This window comes from Trematomus bernacchii, unplaced genomic scaffold (genome assembly GCF_902827165.1).
Source record: "Trematomus bernacchii unplaced genomic scaffold, fTreBer1.1, whole genome shotgun sequence".
Lineage (NCBI taxonomy): Eukaryota > Metazoa > Chordata > Actinopteri > Perciformes > Nototheniidae > Trematomus > Trematomus bernacchii.
In genome coordinates, this window is record NW_022987560.1 from 1,275,581 (window position 1) to 1,295,881 (window position 20,301).

The following is a 20,301-nucleotide window of genomic DNA, read 5'->3' on the forward strand; positions in this document are numbered from 1 at the left end:
TGACAAGCACAGAACAAATGACTATATCTTCACTTCTAAAAGGGGTACATTAATAATCTTTTCTTCTCAAAGCAATGATACACCTGTGAGTTGGATGTCTGAATCGATATAGATGATTTTATTTTAAAGTAAATTCAGATTTAACATAGTAAAAAAATGTAAATTATAGTGTCCGTCCAAAAATTATTTTTTACAGATAGTGAAAACTACCCTTGGATGATGGGTTAGTAGACTAAAAGCTATAGGAATCCAAAGTACAACATATAATAAGTACCCTGTATCAAGATTGATGCAAAACAAGTGACATTTGACCTTTTTAGAGAGGTTTAGCCAAAACCACCCCACCTCTGAGGTGATTTGGGTGAAAATGTTTTTTTTTCCATATCTCTGGCCCCCCTTGGTCGATTTGGATGGTTGACACCTCTTTCTGACCGTTAGAGCCAATAGAATCGAAGGGGGAGGCCCCCACACACACACGTTGTGAAGAGAAAAGGTGGGGGCTGCGCGCATGTAATTTTGCGTCAGAGTGGACCTATCTCTAGCTCTGACATTTGGAAACGAAAAAGCAGTTTTATTGCTTATGGATTATCAGAAATCATTTCAAAGAGGACACAGACACATTGGATTAACCTATGGATTAACTGCAGCATCGTTTTTTTATCGTTTTAATGCCATTGAAGACCAGTTTTGACCAAGGTAAGCCATGTTAGCGTTTCTAGCTACTTAGCTCCACATGTTATGATGTACGCTTTTGTTTATAGCGTCGCAAATGTTTATCACTGAGTGTTGAAGTGGGCACCACTAGATTCTGTGTCTCCAGAATTTTTTCGCTCGTGGCTAATTCAGAGGCTGAGTGTTAGCATTGTGGTTTTTTTTGGAGAAACATTTTTAAAAAGATCAGTTAGCTGAGTTTCTTCCCGTTACATGGATATAAAACATTCATAGTTTATTAAATATTAAGATTCCTTAGACGTTGTTTCCTGCAAATGACGCGTTTATCCGCCCAGTACCGGGGGGGGCGGTGCGTAACAGGTTAAGCGCTTTGGTCTTGATGACTACTTTCTTAAATGGATTAAAATTATATTTTTTGATTCGTCCGCATTATTATTAACCAATAATTGTATTTCACAACCATTTATACTCTTTCGCGGCACGAGACAAGGCTCTCATATTTCGCCTCTACTTTTTGTGATAGCTATTATATGGAGCCATTGGCAATAGCCATACGATCACACCCTTTGATTTATGGTATTAAGACAGGGCACCTAGAGCATCATATAGCATTGTATGCAGATGATGCCATAGTGTTTTGATCAGGTCTTGCAAAATCCCTCTTAAAAGTAATCAATCAATTTGGTAAAATCTCTGGTTTTAAGGTGAACAAAGATAAATCCTCTATTATGTTTCTCAATGAACAGGAGGGAAGAAATCCAAAATTATCTTTCCCATTTGTAAATGCCATAGACGGTTTTGCTTATCTGGGTATTAAAATTACACCAAAGATAGACATTCTCAGTGCATCTAATTACAAACCCATGTTAGCTTAAGTGTCAGAAGATTCCACTAGGTGGACAACATTGCCTCTGTCCTTAGTGGAAAGAATTAATATAATTAAGATGAGTATATTGCCAAAATGTTTATATCTTTTTCAATCCATCCCACTAGCACCTCCTCCTCCATTTTCTCTAAAATAAGAAAGCTACTTTCTAAATGTATTTGGAATAACAGGAAGCCGAGACTTAGACTCTCTCTGTTGTATTTACCTTACGATAGGGGAGGGTTACAACTACCAACATTTAATGTTTTGGTTTTAAAGAGGAGTTGATTTGCCATGGTTACGAGTTGAGTTGTTGTCTTCAAAGGGTTTGATGCTGGATATCTTTCTATTCTCTGCTCCTTCTAAAAATCTAAGGAAAAAAACAATGAATCCCTTTGTGAAAAATAAAATGTTTGTCTGGCATGAAGCACATAAATATATAGGAGACTCCCCAATGTTGTCTTGTTTCTCACCTATTTGGGGCAATGAACTCTTCAGCCAAGGTAAAAATGACATGGGCTTCCAAACATGATTAAGTAAGGGTATTGTAAGGCTACTAGATTTATATGAGGACAGCAACCTAATATCGTTTGACGAGCTGAAAACAAAGTATTTCCTGCCACAGAAACACTTTTTCAAGTACCTGCAAGTTAGGAGTTTTATATTGGCAAACTTAAACAACTTGTTGCAACAACCTCCTACGTCCACAGTAGAGATACTGTCTATAAAAAACTGTAACAGCAAAGGACTGGTTACTCAATTTTATAACATAATGGTTGCAAACCATAAAGACAACTCAGAAAGTAAAAGACGTATTAAAGGATATTTCAGAGGATATTTCAGAGGATGATTGGGGTACAATTTGTTCAAAGGCACACTATTAATACACGTCTTAGATTAATACAATATAATTGGATAACAAGAACTTACATCACCCTTGTGATGTTTAACCCTAACATTCCTGATCTATGTTATAAATGCAAGATCCATCAAGGTATCATTGCTTGAGGGATTGTGTAGAGGTTAAAATATTTTGGACTTCGGTGACAAGATACATTTCCCAAATAACCTCGTTGCGAACCCCTTTAAGCCCTAAACTTTGTATTTTAAGCATTTATCCAGAAGACTGTTCACTATCGGTTAGGGAAAGAAAAATGGTTAACCTATGCCTTCTACAAGCCAGGCGCTCAATTGCTTTGTGTTGGAAAAATGTTGGTTGCCCCTCCCTGAGCCACAGGTTAAACAATTTAACTTTGAGTCTAGCTCTTGAGAAACTCACATATATACTAAGGAAGAAAGCTTCTGAATTTTACACCATTTGGGAATTGTTTTTGGAATTTATAAAAAGTGGGGACATTGCAGAAGTGATGGAAGGTTAAAGTGAAATGACTAAACTACTACTACTACTGAGGACATTTTGAAATTGGTTAATCTATTTGGAGAATTGTAAGCTACTCTGCTCTGTTTGTGGATGTGCTTTTATTGTATTTTTGTTGAATTTGCTAATATTCTTGGTCTGTACTTTAAACTGATGATTCTAGTATCTGCACACTTTAAAAAAAAAAAAGTGCATTATTTTTTAATCTGCCATATGTCTAATGTTGGGGAATGTTCAGTTGTGTTTGCGTAATGTGATAAATGTTAGAACATTACTAAGTAGTAATGTTCTAACCTATATCCAACCATATTGTGCATTAATATTGTATTTTCTAAACAGGTTGTGATCTTTCATTTGGGGATAACAGTGTTAGGAATATATTGTGATGAAGTGCACACTGACCTGAGCTCCAGGGGTCTTTTTGTTCTCCTCCATGCTGCTCTCAGAGCTCCTTCTCCGGCTGTGTCTCTGAAATAATCAACACAACTACAGCTGACACAAAACATGATAACTCAATACAACCGACAGACACAACAAAATAAATCTACAGCTACTTCTTAGGTTCATGGCAGAGGCGAGAAGTAACTAAGTGATTTACTCAAGTACTGTACTTAAGTACTATTTAGAGGTAAAACTTCGATAAAACCAACGTTAATATCTAGGTCGTCTCCGATACCGAGCTCCGATGCTGATAAGGCTCCGGAAAACGGCCGTCCTACCTTTAGGACTAAACCCCCAGAATCTAAGTGCAAGATTACCATAATCTGTTTAGGCGGCAGCTAACAGTAGGGCATGTACCGAATACCCTTTTTCAAGCTCCGGATATTCGGTAGTAATCAGCAGCTAATATTCGGCGCGCGCAGCGCGGGGGAGGAGGTTTATACAAGGCATTCATTTTGTGCACTTGTTTTATAGTTATTTGTTAATGTAAATAACCCAATTTGTGTTCTTTTAAATTGAAAAGGATATTGCATGGTGTTTGTTACTTTCGTTGCAGTTGTATACATGTCTTAAGTGTAATTTGGCTTGTCTTCCTATTTTGTATGGACATGCTTTTATTTTGAAGGAGAGTTAGCGCTGTTGACAGGAAGAGGTTGTTGCTATGGAAACAACGTGACGGAGAAAAGTAGAGGAGATTAACGGAGAAAAGTTATATCTACATATAAAGACGGAGAAAGTAAACTATAAAGTTTATGGTTAAGTGTTAGCACCCCCCGAAGAGGCAAAAGCTCTTACGTTGATATTGGAGATGTCAATCAATTCAATTTAGGTTTAAGTATAAGACACTTCCTCCTGTGATCCGGAACGCTGCCTCACTGGACATCTTCAAATCCTCACTAAAAACGCACCTGTTCACCCTGGCCTTCGGAGCCTAGTCCTTTCCTGGTCCCCTGGCTTCCTTTATTTTATTTTATTTTGTCTTGTTTTGTTCGCTCCTCATTGTCTGTTTTGTCTGTCCACACATAATCTGAAATAACAACTCATATTTCTCGCATCAAATGACATCAAAACACATTTTAATGGCCAAACTAACCTTAAAATAGGCATTTTCTACCGAGAATAAAACGAAGGTCGGCCATGTTTTTTTATTTCTGCGGAGAGAAAGTTGAAGATCACGTGACATAGACGCCAGCCATTGGAAATTAATGGTGAAAAAAAACGTAGGGATCTTACAATTTCAGAGGCGTTTTTGTAGAAATACTACGTCCCAAATTGTGGACCAACGTAGTTATTACACGTTTAGATGTGAGACTGGGTTGGTCCGACCGGCAGGATAGCAAAACGGAGTGCGTAGTGCAGTAGGTGTTGGTGGGCTGGTAGAACCCAAGAGCAGTATCTAAACTGCCCCTGGAGGAGAAACCCCGTGTCGTTGGGAGACTCCCTGGTAATTAAGGTAGCTTCAGGACCCACAATCCCTAACCCTCTCCTATGATCCCCAGTTATACCAATTAAAACAATGCAAACGTAAAATCAAACATAGCCAGAGTCAAACACTGATATCACAGCAGTGATATTACCACATCAGCAGAGCACATCAGCATCAATCAAAACCACATCAACCACAGTAACCAATATGAAACTACAGTTTAACCTTAGAAGGGTTTCTATTTCCCTTAAAGTGGACCTATCATGCTATATTTGAATAATATAGTGTAGGACCATACCTATATAAGGTATTTGACATTTTTTAGATCTGTTTTAGCAAGGGTTGATTCAGTGAGAATAGCACCATCTACAGGCCTGGCATATGTACTACAGCGTCTCCAGCGCTTTCGAACGGCAATGGCCGTGGCTGTCTCCTCCTGATTGGTGGAGTTGGCCCAATAGCCGTAGCGCCACTGTCCTGACGTCAGGACAGTGTTCAAATCTGGATCAGTTTTTATCAGATCCGTTGCAGCCCCTTTTTTAGAGATTTGGGTATGGAGGAAAATAGAGAGGGTTGTGTTTTCTGACACTTGGTGAGTTCCCTGGAACACCGGGGACACATATTCATGTATAAAAGACGTACACAAGTGCATTTTGCATGATAGGTCCCCTTTAAACAATTTCAAGTCCAAATTACCAACTACTGTCAACCTTTTCCAAGGAAGGGTGCTCTTACCTTATTCTAAGACCAAGGAGATACCTTCAGAGACCACCAGAGAGACCAGGAATTGGGTCGAAATGTACAAAGTACAAACCGGTTTTATTAGGTTTTTAACAAATAGAGGATTTTCAAGATCCAAAAAATAACATGTCTTTTTTTCTGTATTTCCTTTCTCTTGTAATATGACTTGATCGCTTTAAACTCCGCACACTGAGCTCTGATTGGTCAGCAGGCGGTGCTTTCACTGAGTTGATCTCTTAGCCTGCAACCTAACCTGCTCCGGACCAGGCTAGCCGCTCAGCATAAGTTACCATGGAGATCTAGCCCGCTAAAAAGAGAACCAGCGTCGTAGGACCGGAAACCCAGAGTTTTCCCTGAAGTTAGCCCGCTAAGCGAAAATCCGGCTTCGTCGTACAGGTGGTTTCCCCTTTTCTATCTTTGAGTGAGAAGGAGGTCACATAGGTTCAATTCTTACTTAAAGGTGGGGTAGGTAATTTTGGAGAAACCAGCTCGAGTGCGCTAGAATTTGAAAATACACAGCCGGAAATAATCTGCCACTTCCTTACAGAGCGCTTCCTCCAACACACACGAACGCGCGCATGACCAATGAGGGCACGAGATAAATTTGTGCACAGATGGAAGGCTGACAGGCAGGTAGGCCATCCAGTTATTTTAGCTGGGTCGTGCTTTTTACAGTACTACGGCTTCCACAGATGACATTTTTTCATGGATTTTTTGTCAAAGCACTTAAGATATTCATTGCTATCGGGATGTTAAGAGCATTCCATGGAATATAACAAAAAGTGTATCTCGAGCCGGTTTCTCAAACTTACCTACCCCACCTTTCACGCATAGAGGCTACTACAGTGGACAGCTTGTTTTCTTGTATATGCATGTGTTTTGATGCCATAGTTGCACCATCAGCCACTACATAGGACCCTATTGCCAGTGTGAGAAAAAGTTTTTAGAGAGTACTTGTCCATGGACAAGTGAGTTTGGCAATTTACTTGTCCGAATACATTTTTCACTTGTCCAGAATGGACAAAAATTGGGGCCACTGGAATCTTCTTCTTCGCCATCGTATTTTACATTTTCCCACGGTTTTTACGACACCGCTAACGTAAGTGAGCGGTAAGATTTTACTGCATCACACATAGGGTTAGGTATCCTTTGGATTTTAACGATTACGGTTCTGATTTTCGATTCCGGTTATTTTCGGTTCTCGATTCCGGTTCTTTGAGAGGGTAAAAATAAGTCCCATGACAAACTGGGAGAAAAATATATTTATGAAAACATTAAGTCAAATCTGTATTCCTATTTACAAATCACTTCATACTGTTGAATTTCTTACGATTATTGAATAAAATTATATAAAAATAATCTCTGTATTATTTAGTTATTTCCAAGTGGTGCAGTTTGAGAATGTACAATTGGCCCAGTCTCCTCTGATGTTACACTGCAACCTGCCTGTGAGACAGAGTCCAACCACACATGTCCAACACATAGGCCTAGCGCTTTTCTACAACTCAAAGACGCTTGCACGCTTACACATGTCCTGCAATACACATGCTGCAGCTGCTCACTGTTTGTAAAAGTAAATAAATAGTATTTTAATTTCAATAATGTACTTTCTATACCCTGCTTCATAAACAATACTGACATCCCTGTGCCCCTCCGAGTCTGGGGGTCCGGGGATGTGAGGACAGCGCGAGGACACAGACAGGGAGGCTGCTTTACTTCATAAAGGAAATGGCGGTCAATATTAACAACATAGGAGCTAAAACGCTTAATAACCTTCATTACGTGTTAGAGAAAGAACATAATAAAGTTTGACAAAGACGAGGCTGTTAAACGGGTAGCGGATCCGCTGTGAGTAGAAAGAGAGAGAGAGAGACACTGAACTGCACCGTGTTTTCTGAAATGCTGTGGTGTTTTCTGAAATGCTGTGGTGTTTTCTGAAATGCTGTAGTGTTTTCTGAAATGGTGTGGTGTTTTCTGAAATGCTGTGGTGTCTTGCACTTCAGGGCCACCGTACGAGTGAGAACATTTCAAGTGTTAAAAGTGCAATCCTGAAATATTTCATCCAGTCCAAAGTGGACTATGGCAAAGAAAAGCACAAAAGCTTCAAAACTGTAGCCTACTGATAAAACAAATTAGAACATATTGTAAATCAAGGCAAATATTATTTGAACCAGCTCATGGTTTGAAATGGCAAACATTGAAAGGCAAAAGTATTATTAAAACCATGTACTACATCATCACCTTGGTCCCATATACTCTGGGAAGAGAATATTGACTGTGCTTGAAAACTGGTATCATGTGAGGTTGACTTTGTGACCTGGAGAACATTTCAGCTACAACATTAGCTTGTTGATAAGCTTGGGATATGAGATAGTTTTGTAGCCATTCGTGGTGAAAGCATATGTGCTATTGTAGTATGCATTATTTTTGACCCAACATTTCTACGGGCATGGCAGAATATGGCATTATTTGTACATGAATATTCAAGCCATTGTCTATTTGTATACCACGAGCTGCAAAATGACCGCCTTACCCCAGGCGAGTTGGGTACTTGTTTAGATATACCTGGGCAGGCTCTGTTTTGCCGAGGCCGAGATTGTTGTCCAGAAGGATAGCATAGACTTCATCTTCAAGTCAAGGTAAGACCACATTTGTAATGAAAATGGCATCTTACTAAGAAAGAACAATCCAATAATTAGATTTTGGGTATCCTTTTGTTGAACGGTCCGTTTAAAATGAATCGAAGCATCAGACTAAAAAAGCTTTTGAAAATAACAGAATATTTCGATTACGGTCCAAATATAATATTTGTAAATCTGACTGTGAAAGAGTCAGTGCCTCACCAGCCATGAACCTCACCGAACGTCACTGATACAAAGTCATTAATACTAGACACACACGGATGGATGTTACCTCTCTCTCTCCTCTTCGTCCTGGTTCTTCAGCCTTTCTTCTCCTTGATAAAACACTGCCGTTAAACACACTAATCTCCGTTGAATGCCTTTACTTATGTTTACCGATCAGCAACGTGGTATAAAAAGCTACGAACAAAGAACGGGAGGCAACAAAAACACGGTTTAACGGATAAATCACCCTCCAAGGATAAACTAAGTATTTGTATGTGTTTTAAAAGTCTCTTTAACACATTACATTCGGTATAAAATCTGCGTCAAAGTCTGTTAGCAACGTGCAGCTTCTGAGGACCGGAAGCTAGAAACGGACCGCCGCAATGCATCATGGGAGTTTAGTTTTTCTTTTAAAAATAAATTCACTGCCTCCCTGTGGTGAAAAACGGTATTAAAATAAATATGAATTACAACAATAATATATATATAATAATAATATATATATATATATACATATGGGACTGGTATGGCGGATTTTAAACGTTGGAAAAATGTTTTTGTTTGTGATCATACATTTGTTTTCCATTATATAGGTTTTGATATAATGATTGATCATTAAAGTGTTGTGAAAGGTAGCTTGTGAATTTACTCCAGGTGGAACTGAAGTCTGATTGATTATATTTATGAAAGTAGAAGTACTCAGGTCTTGTCCCTTAGTTAAAGTACAATTTCTCAGATATTTTACTTCAGTAAACGTAGAAGTACTCAGATCTTGTACTTGAAAAAATGTAGAAGTACTCAGATATTGTACTTGAGTAAAAGTAGAAGTACTCGGATCTTGTACTTGAGTAAAAGTAGAAAAGTATTATCATCAAAATATAGTTAAAGGGCCCATGTCATGGCCATTTCCACTGATCATAATTCCATTGTTGAGGTATACTAAAATAGATTTCTACTGTGCAATTTTCTAAACTCACATTGGTTTCGCATACAGCATCTCTGTAAAGTATGTGTATTCAGCAGTATTCACTCTCTCCACTAAACGGCTCGTTGGAGCTCTTGCCCCCCCCTCCCTGTGAGCCTAGTGTGCTCCGATTGGTCAGCTCGGCCACTCTGTTCTGATTAGTCAACCACCAGAGAGGCTCCGCCCATGTCTAACAGTGCTTTTTACGGCTCGCTCTCAGCGGAACAACAGTCTTATAATGGCGTCGGTACAGCCGTATATTTTATACGCTAACTAACCGAACTGTACCTACAACTGTTGTTATAGAAGAGTAAGTTATTTTTACCTGTAATAAACTACTACTGTTTGATGAGAAACGTGTGTGTGTTGTCCGCCAGATACGCCAGGAGTTTCCTGATCTGGCTGGACGAAATCAAATGCAAATCACAAAATATTAGAGAAACTTAGTTGTTTTAGATTTGTTAGTAGTAGTTGATGTAGGAGTGTGTATCTATCTAATCTATCTATCTAATCAACACAGTTAGCTTGCCAGCTAATATGCTAACCTACGTTTGCTAGTTGTTCAGTGTAATATGCCAATCTACTATGAACAACAGCTAGTCTAGGCCAGCGCCATATAGATAGATCTTTCTATATGGCGCTGGTCTAGGCTAGCAAGAACATGTTTACAATTGCAATCTTATACGGGTAGTCTGCTACGTTCGGTCATTCATTGTAGCTGGCATGAAAACAATGTTTTCCCTAGCATGTCTAGCTCTAGGTAGCCTAGTGGTTTAGCTATGTAGCATGCACGCTGTGAACGGTAGCTTGGTAGCATACACGCCAGGAACGCCAACTATAATGTACTGACCGTACGGTAAATCACCCGGAGTATACTGTCTATGAGGCCTGTAAGTGGCGCTGTAGTCTGCCACAAAAGCAGCGAAGAAGACTTCCCGTGCATGGTTGCCATGGTTGCCCTTCTGTTTATTCTCCGCTGTGGCTTTTTTTTCTCCCTCCCCGAGGCAAGCGTTTGCGCCTCCTGCTGCTTTAATTCAATGCAATCCCTCCCCTTTGAGGCAAGCACTGTAATTCTCTCCGGTTAGTCCACCAGCAGATGACAAACACCCACCTCTCCGCCTCTTCCAAGGAACGAGGGGACCGTGCGGCAGAGTTTCAGTTCGATTTTTTTCCGCTGGTCAACATGTCCGTTAAAGTTTAAATCTTCCGGACAAAATTAGAAAAGTGCCGGTCAAAGGTCTTCTTTGTTATTGATTGAGCTTTAAAACAAATGAATAATGACTCTATATAATCATATATAAGAATAAAACACGGAGGACGGAGATCTCTTTTTCTCCCCCTCTTCTGACAGCCCAGCAGCTGATCTCAAAGCACGCTCCCCTCTCCTGCAGGGGGGCGGGGTCCGCTGCAGCTCACAGAATCAGCCCCCTGCAAAAACAGGGCTGGAAAGAGCAAATAGAGCGAAATGAGGCATGGCTAAAATGCAGGATCTGGTATTTTGAAAAAAAAACTATATTTATATACTTTATATAGGTATGGCCCTACAATATATTGTTCAAATATAGCATGATAGGTCCCCTTTAACTATATTTTGATGCTAATACTTTTCTACTTTTACTTGAGTAACATTTTGAATGCAGGACTTTTACTGTAACAGAGTATTCCTACACTCTGGTACTTCTACTTTTACTGAAGTACAAGATCTGAGTACTTCTACTTTTACTGAAGTACAAGATCTGAGTACTTCTACTTTTACTGAAGTACAAGACCTGAGTACTTCTACTTTTACTGAAGTACAAGATCTGAGTACTTCTACTTTTACTCAAGTACAAGACCTGAGTACTTCAACTTTTACTAAGGGGCAAGACCTGAGTACTTCAACTTTTACTAAGGGGCAAGACCTGAGTACTTCAACTTTTATAAATAAATATAATCAAGACTTAAATCAGACTTTAGTTCCACCTGGAGTAAATTCACAAGCTACCCTGCAGTATACAAAGTCATTCAAACTAGCTGCACCTTTACCAGCTTTGAGAACACTTTATTTCACCTTTCTTTATTGATTTTCACTTATATCAAAACAGAACAGGGCACATCAAAATGCAGATGTGTAATCATACAATTGAATTGAATTACATTTGTACCACAAATAAAAATGTCATTGCAGTACATATACTGTGTAAGCACATACACATAATATATATATACACATACACATATTCATACACACCCACAGATGCACTTAAAGAAATAAAATAAACAAATAAAATAATACAATCCAATAAAATAAACAGTAAATTAAAAGGGAAGGTCGGGGGGGGGGGGGGGGGGGGGGGGGGGGGGGCTTCACGCAGTCAGATTGGCACAGGGGAGTTCGTTAAAATAGTCAAGGAAAGGCTGCCAGAGCTTGTAGTATTTGTTAACACATCCCTGGCTACGATACCTCAGCTCCTCCAGCTGCAAATGTGCCATCACATCCCTCACCCAGTGGGCATGAGATGGTGGGGTCCGGTCTTTGCATTTGAGGAGGATTAGATGGCGGGCAAGAAGGGTTGCAAACGCAAGTGAGTGTGACTGGCAATTAGATAGGGAGACCCCCTCAGGGGCTACTCCAAACACAGCTATTATGGGATTTGGTTGTATGTTCTGGCCATACATCAATGAAAAAGTTTCAAATATAGAAGACCAAAATGGGGCAATGTACTGACAGGAGAAAAACATGTGCAATAGGGTAGCCGTGGCACAATGACACCTCTGGCATGTGGGATCAACATCAGGGTACAGCCTGGCAAGCCTGCTCCTGCACAGATGTAATCGATGGAACACTTTAAATTGAAGTACTCCATGCCTCACACAGACGGAGGATTTATGTATGTTCTCAGTCGCAGACCGCCAGGTCTCATCGGTTAGTTCTATGCCCATTTCTTCTTCCCAGGCACCCTTAAGGTGGTTAAGGGAAGGTCTAGAGATTTCTTGAATAATATTATATAGCTTTGAGATATAGCCTCCCTGACAAGGTTTAAGGCCCAGGCAGTCTTCCATCCATCCACCAGGTGGGGCGGCCGGGAAGGAGGGAAATTGTTTTCTTGTAAAATCGCGAATTTGTAAATATCTAAAATAATGATTCCTTGGGATGTCATATTCTTTAACTAAATGTTCAAAGGATGTGAATACCCCTTCGTAGAACAGATCAGCAACACACTTAAGTTTCTTCCGGGACCACAGGTGGAAAGCGGAGTCTATCAGGGCTGGTTTGAAAGCCGGATTGCGAACTATGGGGATGAAGGAGATAGTTTGTCTATATCCAAAAGGCCTCCTGAACTGTGACCATATCCTAAGAGAGCTATTGACCACAGGGTTGTTCGAGTGATATTTTCTACTAAGTGGTAAAGGAGCACACATCAGGGAGGCAGGGGCCAGTGGTTCACACGAGTGTTGTTCCATGCTAGACCAAATAGGGCCACCCCCCTTCCCGGAAATGACAATGTCAAATTCAATGCGATCAAAGGCTTTGTGTGCATCTAGAGAGATGAGGGCCTCTGGAGAGAGTCCTGGATTTGAGTAAATTATATTATACAGGCGCCGAAGATTCCCAAAAGACTGTCGGCCTTTTACAAACCCTGTTTGGTCCGGGTGGATGATTCTATGCAGAACAGTCTCAAGGCGCAGAGCTAAAGCTTTGGAGAGAATTTTGTTATCACAACAGACTAGACTTACTGGTCTGTAAGAGTCGCATTTTGCTGGATCTTTGCCCTTTTTAAGGATGACTGTTATCACCGCCTGAGCTAATGTGGGGGGCAGTGAACCCTGCTGGAGTGCCTCTGCATATACTTCGCGCAGCACAGGCGTCAGTTTGCCGGCAAATTTTTTATAGAATTCAATAGGGAAGCCGTCCGGTCCCGGGGCTTTACCACTTTTCATACTTTTAATAGCGTGATTTATCTCCTCATTAGAAATGTCCCCCTCTAAAGCCGAGACATCGTCAGGATCTAGTGTTGGAAGCTTAAGGTCCTTTAGAAAGTTAGCTGTCAGAGAGTCATCCGAGACTTCTGATGAATAAAGATCTTCATAAAAACTCTTAAATTGATCATTAATGCCCCTTTGATCTGAAATGGTGTCCCCATTTACCGTTCCAATTTCCGCAATTAAACTGTCTGCAGCCGACTGCCTTAGTTGATGGGAGAGTAATTTACTGGCCCGCTCCCCATGTTCATAATGGGTCTGCCTAGATCTCAGATGAAGGTCCTCTATGTAGGTGGATGCCAGAGAGTCATATTCCACCTGCACTGCAATGCGTTCCTTATACAGTTCAGCAGAGGGCTTTGTTGAGTGTATTCTATCAATGTCCCTGATCCGATTAGCAAGTTCTGTCATTCGCTTTGTCCTTTTTCTGCTAATACTGATTGAATATGATATTATTTGCCCACGAAGATAAGCCTTCATGGCCTCCCATACAATGCCTATACTCATCTCTGGTTGACGGTTTATTTCAAGAAAAGTATCGATGTGCGTGGAAATATACTTAATAAAATCTTCATCTAATAATAAGCGTGGGTTTAGACGCCAGATCCTTTGTGGTGGTACATGGTTTGGAAAACAAAGTTTCATGGTCACTGGGCTGTGGTCAGAAATTACAATGCTCTCATAGTCACTGGACTCAAGCACAGAAAGTAACTTTTTATCTAAAATGAAGTAATCTATTCTGGAGAATGACTGCTGGGCTGCAGAAAAAAATGAAAATTGTTTAGATGTTGGGTTCTTAAATCGCCATGGGTCCACCATCCCGTATTCTTCAACAAAGGAGTTCACCACTCGAGCTGAGTTTGACAGTGGTCTAGAGCAGTGGTTCCCAAACGTTTTGTGCCCAAGGCACACCAAAGGACAAGTAAAAATCTCAAGGCACACCTATTGTGCAAAATAGCCCTTATAACACGTGTTATCACTCATATCATGTAAAATATCTGTAAATGTGCATAATTATTTACTAATGCCAAATAAAATGTGACAAAGACAACTATATTACTCATGAAATATTTCAGAAATTAATTTGAAACTTTATCAAATTAGGCTTCATCAAAGCAGCAACACACTCATTTAAACCAGACAGGTCACAAAATTAAAAATGAGGCAAAGACTCAGCAGAAATTCAGCACAGAGAACTGTCAATGCAAGGAAGCTGCACTGTCCATGGGCCTGAACTACAAATTATAAATGTAACATTTCAGCAATCAGCATTGAAACATGTGCTATTGTAAATATGTTGCCGACTTACAAATTAGTGAGATACATGTGCCTGTCGGGGCGCGCAGATTTTTTTAATCCTTGGTGGCACTGAGGAGAGGGCCACTCGCAAGTCCTGTTCAACAGAGAGCCGTGACCTCCTGTTGTTCTTCATGTAAACCAGAGTAGAGAAATCCAACTCACACAGGTAGGTAGTGGGAAAAATAAGAAGTTGCTCAATCGCGTGGTGGGAGATGCTTGGGTACTCCGATGCAGAAGCCAACCAAAACTGATCCAGTGGGAGCTCACTAAATTTGAGTTTCAGTGTACGGTCCACACGGAGCTCTGCACGCTCCTCTCTCTCTTTCATAGTGAGCTTTTCTGTTGGGAATTCCTGGTGGAATGGGTCTCGGATCCAGTCATAGTCCTCGATGTCAGCCACACGTGGAAAATAGCGGTCAAACCTCTCTTTTAAGGTCTGAAGGTGTTTGGCATATACAGCGCGCTCCCTAGCTGTCTGCGGCGCAGCTGATGCCAGCGGGAACATGTCCATGGAGCCCTGTTCCAAAGCCTCGCGCCACAGGATAAGTTTGCCCATAAACCCCCGAATCTTGTCTGTGGATGATAAAATGTTTTCATTCCTGCCCTGAAGCTTGGCGTTTAACTCGTTGAGATGCCCAAATATGTCTGTGAGGTAAGCCAGCCTGGCGCACCACCTCTCATCCGCGAGCTTGTCTTTATGTGGGACAGCGTGTTCACGTGAAAACTCCAAAAGCTCTTCCCGAAGCTCATAAAGACGGGATAGGACTTTCCCCCGTGACAGCCAACGTACCTCTGTGTGGAGGATCAGGCTTTGGTGGTCGGCTCCCATCTCGGCGCACAGCTGGGAGAAGAGGCGAGATTTCAGGGGCCTTGATTTGATGTAATTCACCATCTTCTCCCGTAGTATGGCTTTCCATTTCTTTGCAAAAGAAAAATGTGTCTATTTGTAGGGAAAACCTGCCGCTCGCCTGCAGTGCCATAAGACAGGTAACTTTCATGATACTGTCTGCTGACAGTTTTGTTCCTCTTTTCTTTCGGTGGTGGGTTGTCGGCAGTCTCTGCACTGGTGGTTGGTGGTTTGCTCCGCAGAAGAAAGCGCTCCATTTTCCCTCTTGCGTGTTTCTCTGTTTTAATGTTGTCCTTCAGTCTTCGATGTGTCACGGTCTTATAATTCCCACCTGTGCAACTGCGTTAACAGCGAAATATGGGGTTCTGTGAGGATTTTTTTTTAAAGAATTGTTTTTAGGTATAGAGTTTGCCTCTGTATTATGAAATGAGTGCATACAAAGTACTGATATAGTAAATAAAAAAATAATTATGTTTGTGTAGTTGTATATTGCAATAATAACGTATGGTTGTCACAAAATCCCACGGCACACCCGGACTTGCCTCACGGCACACCAGTGTGCCGCGGCACACCGTTTGGGAACCACTGGTCTAGAGGAGACAGTGGAGCGGTCCAGAGTGTGATTGAGGGCGCAGTTAAAGTCTGCCCCCAAAATTAGGTGATGGGAGTTAAAATCAGGGAGCAGAGAGAAGAAATTGCTAAAGAAATCGGCATCATCTGAGTTGGGAGCATAGAGACATGCAAGCACAATAGGTGTGTTGTACAATTGACCTTGCACTATGATATAGCGGCCATTTGTGTCTGCGATTCCACAAAATTCACATGCCTACGTATCAGGATCGCTGCACCCCTATATTTGGTGTTGAATTTGGAGTGGAAAATGTGAGAGAAACCACCCCGCTTGAGTCTAGAGTGATCAGAAGTACGTAAATGAGTTTCCTGGAGATAAACAATGTCTGCCTTTAGCTTCTGGAGGTGGGAAAACACTTTGCTGCGCTTTACTGGATGATTGAGACCTCTAACATTCCAGCTAACAAAAGTAGTTGCCGCCTTACCCACACTCAGTGCCCTGTTTGCCTGGGTCATTGTGGGACCTTAGACAGTAATCTAGCCCCCTGTCAGAAGGGTGAGGGAGAGGAAGGGAGGGAAAGGGGGGATGGGTCACCTTAAAAAAACTGAAATAAAACACACAGCAATAAGAACATAAACACCATTGAGAACCTAAAATAGAAGGTCCATATGTAATTGAAGTGGTTGAAACAACATTCACAATAAAGAGCTGGTCCCTCCCCAACTGAGGGACTGCTACCCGCCCCCGATAACACTCGCATCTCAACGTGGACAGCTTACCTGGCGAGATCGAGCCCCGCCAGAACCATCAATAGCTTTAGATAAACCTTGTGATAATAGATAAAGACAAACCTCCAAGTTGAACATTCATAACATGGTCTCATTAGAAGTAACAAACTTATTAACCAGTTATGACAACATATGCAAACATCCAGTATTGGTTGTTGAATGAAAAGTAAAGCAAGAAAAACGTGAACCTCCCCAGGAGAATAGGAGAGCAGTTGCTTGAACTAGCGGGCCGTAAGCCAACTGACTGTGTTATAATGTGGGCTAGTGTGAGCAGCGCGAGCTGGCTTAAATTACACAATAAGAAAAACCACAAACGTTCGTAGCAAGCCCTAGCCCACAGCCCCATATACGTAAGTGAATAAGTCAACGCCGCTATCCGGCGCCGCCTGTTACGGCCCCTACACACGGCGGCGTGCGGTGACTCTTCAACGCTTCTGCCCATTCACTTTGAATGGGGTGACGTCACAATTCGCCGAACTGCATTCTGGGAGCAAAGCGTAGCTTTCCTCGCGGTGCTCGCTGCAAAAGTAGAGCATGTTCTACTTTTGAAGCTGAGGCGGAGGCGGCAGCCAATCAAATCCCGCGTATGCAAATCTGACAGTTCACGCGCTAGCCAATCAAACCGCGTGTATGCTGAGAGAGCCAGACCGCAGTTCATTTCCTCATATGCCAAAAAATGGACGAGAAAATAATCGGAGCGGTAGGGAATCACCCGGTGCTTTCAGTCCCTGTTCACCTACCGGGATACAAACCGGAGGAGCCAGGCATGGAGGGAGGTGGCAGAGACAGTGGGTGAAACTGCTAGGTTTTCGCCTGTTTGGGGAGTTTATATCCAGTGTACTTCGTTTGAATGGACAGCAGGCATAGACAGTATATTTAGCCACCATGCAATGTTGCATAAAATAGCACCATAGACATTAATTAAAAATCGCTTTTTAGACATTAATGTCTATGGTGAGATTCATACACGGGAGCCTTTTTAAAGCCTTTTTACCCCGCTGCAAACAGAACCCCCCCCCCCCCCCCCCTTCCCATCACAAACTTTACACAGATCCCCCCTTCCAATTATCAACTCATGTCTTGTTTCCGCAAACTCTTGTGTCCTGCAGCAGCTAAACGTTTTGCAAGCCCCCGTTCGTTTAGTACCTAAAATAATAGACATCGCTTTTTCCAGCTGACAAACCCGACTTTCTGGTCACTTCTTCAATTTTCCAGCCCTTGGGGAGGGACACGGGAGATTCATGTGATTGGTTGTTGGTCGCGTTGCTCGCGTAAACTCCCCAAGCTCAAGACACGCCCACCGCCAAGCGGCAACGCACGCCGCCGTGTGTAGGCTGCGTTAGTCCGTCAGTCAGCTTACCTAGCATCTTAGCCGCTCTGTTTAGCCACGTTCCTCAAAACAAAGTCCTTCGCCTCCCCCGGGTCTGTGCAACTGTGTCGCTTTCCATCAGCCGTTGTGATCCGCAAAACTGAGGGATACCACAGTCCGTACTTGACACCATCACAGCCTCTTAGCATGCCTTTCACATCCCTGAAGGTGGCTCTCTGCTTCGCGACTGCTTGGGTGTAGTCGGGGAATACTCTGATCCTGTCTCCGTGTGACTCTGTCGGATCTGTGGCCGTGGCTGCCTTGCGGAGGATCGCTTCCTTCTCCCGGTCATGGGCGTAGGAAGCATCCTGAATGTGGGGGGGACATTTTTAACGGGGGTGTGGGGGCGAAAAAATATATAGATTTCCTGTATTCTGGTGCATTTTAACAGGTGGTTTGATACTTTTATGTGGCTATACTAGCATGAGGAAAATGATGGGTACATTTTGTAATTTCATCCAGTAGTAAAGAAAGGAAACATATTTGATTATTAATTCAGAGCTGTCTTTGAATTAATAAAAAGCAGTTTAAATGCCCATTTTTTGTACATTTATATACAACAATAAATATTTGTGAGTGCATTGAGAGATATTGTTGTGGAGAGTCATTTATATATAAATCGCAAAATACATTTGTGAATCCTTCTGTGAGCATTTATTAATATTGAGACTGATCTGACTCCATACAGATGTTAAGTTCACCTAGGAATGGTATCATTGACTTAAATGTTCAAATAAATGTTGCTCTTCTGTCTATATTGGTCATATGATGCCCCTTGACTGAAATGTTTCCTGTTCAAGATCCCCACTGATTTCCTTAAAATCCTGGGATGAGAGTCCACATCACAATTTACTCTCAACTGTCATTTCCCTTTCATCACTCACCTCAGCAATGGACCTCTCTCCACTGTCCCTGTATTCTGCCTCTGACTCACTCTCAAGTGCCTAGATGTCAAGAGAGGTGGTGAAGTGATAATAAATACTGATAAATACTAGTAACCTGGCATTTCGATGCCTTTTCTCATCTAAACTATTCAGTATTTGTATCTCTCTCTATCATGACATAAAGACGAAACTCCTCTCCAGAAGTGAGACGCTGCCATCACTGTTAACTGATTAACTGCTACCAGCTGATGACTTACTTTCCTCTTCTTTGAAAAAAATGTTCTTATGTCCATGTTGTCTGGGGGAGAAAACATATCAAACCAAGAGATCGTCAGCTTTGATTTTCGCTGTATTAACCATTTCCTGAACATTTGGTATGTGTGCCTTACCTCCGCTACCGGCATCGCTTCATACAACAGATCTGAGCTGTCCAACTATGACATCACTCCTTGAACATGCGCGCGCTATGTGAGAATCTGCCTTGGTACAAAGTAGCAGTGAAAACATGGAACGGAGTTTCATTGATTTGGGCATTCTCTCAATAAGCAAGTGGAATGGATTTCATTTGATAGTGAAGCACTGACACAGCGCTCTACAAAGTGCAGCGAGTGGATAGACCGATTCACGGACTTTCCGCATAGTAAAAGTGGGGGGGTCTAAACTAATCATTTGAAAAAGTGGGGGGGACTTGTCCCACCCTCATATAATGGCTGCGACGCCCATGCTCCCGGTAATAGTGAAATCTCACCACAAAGGCGCGGGGTGGCTGGTCCTCCTGGGGCTGTTCCCGTAGGGTGCGATGGCATATGTCTAGTCGTGGCTCTTTTTCTAAGCCCAGCGTTTCCTGGAGTAGTTTAGCTACAAAGTCAGTTGGGTTCTTCCCTGCCTCCCGTTTTTCTTGTATCCCGGTGATGCGGAGGTTGCACCTCCTAGATCGCGCCTCCAGGTCCTCACTCCTGTCAGAGAAGATTTTCATGTCCTTTTTTATCTGCTGCACATCTCGTTCGAGAGTGGCAATGAGGTCCGAGTGATCATTAGCGGCAGCTCTCGACCCGGTCCTCCAAAGACTTGGTGCGGCTGCTGACGCGGTCAACGGCGGATCTCAGTTGGCTTATTTCACGTCGTAATTCTTTGGACTGCATCTCGGCGTTGTCATCAATTTTCTTCAGCAGGTCCTCTCTGAGAGATTGAATGGCCTGTAGAATGGCGGTCTCATCGCCTCATGCTGCGCTAGCGGCTAGGGGCCC

The 20,301-nt window shown here is 42.0% G+C and overlaps 1 protein-coding gene across 1 annotated transcript in view; it reads right to left on the bottom strand.

The window, feature by feature from the left end:
- The window catches only part of LOC117477330 (zinc finger protein 420-like), a 199,165-nt gene that overhangs the window by 105,741 nt on the left and 73,123 nt on the right, over positions 1-20,301 (bottom strand). The window lies entirely within an intron of this gene.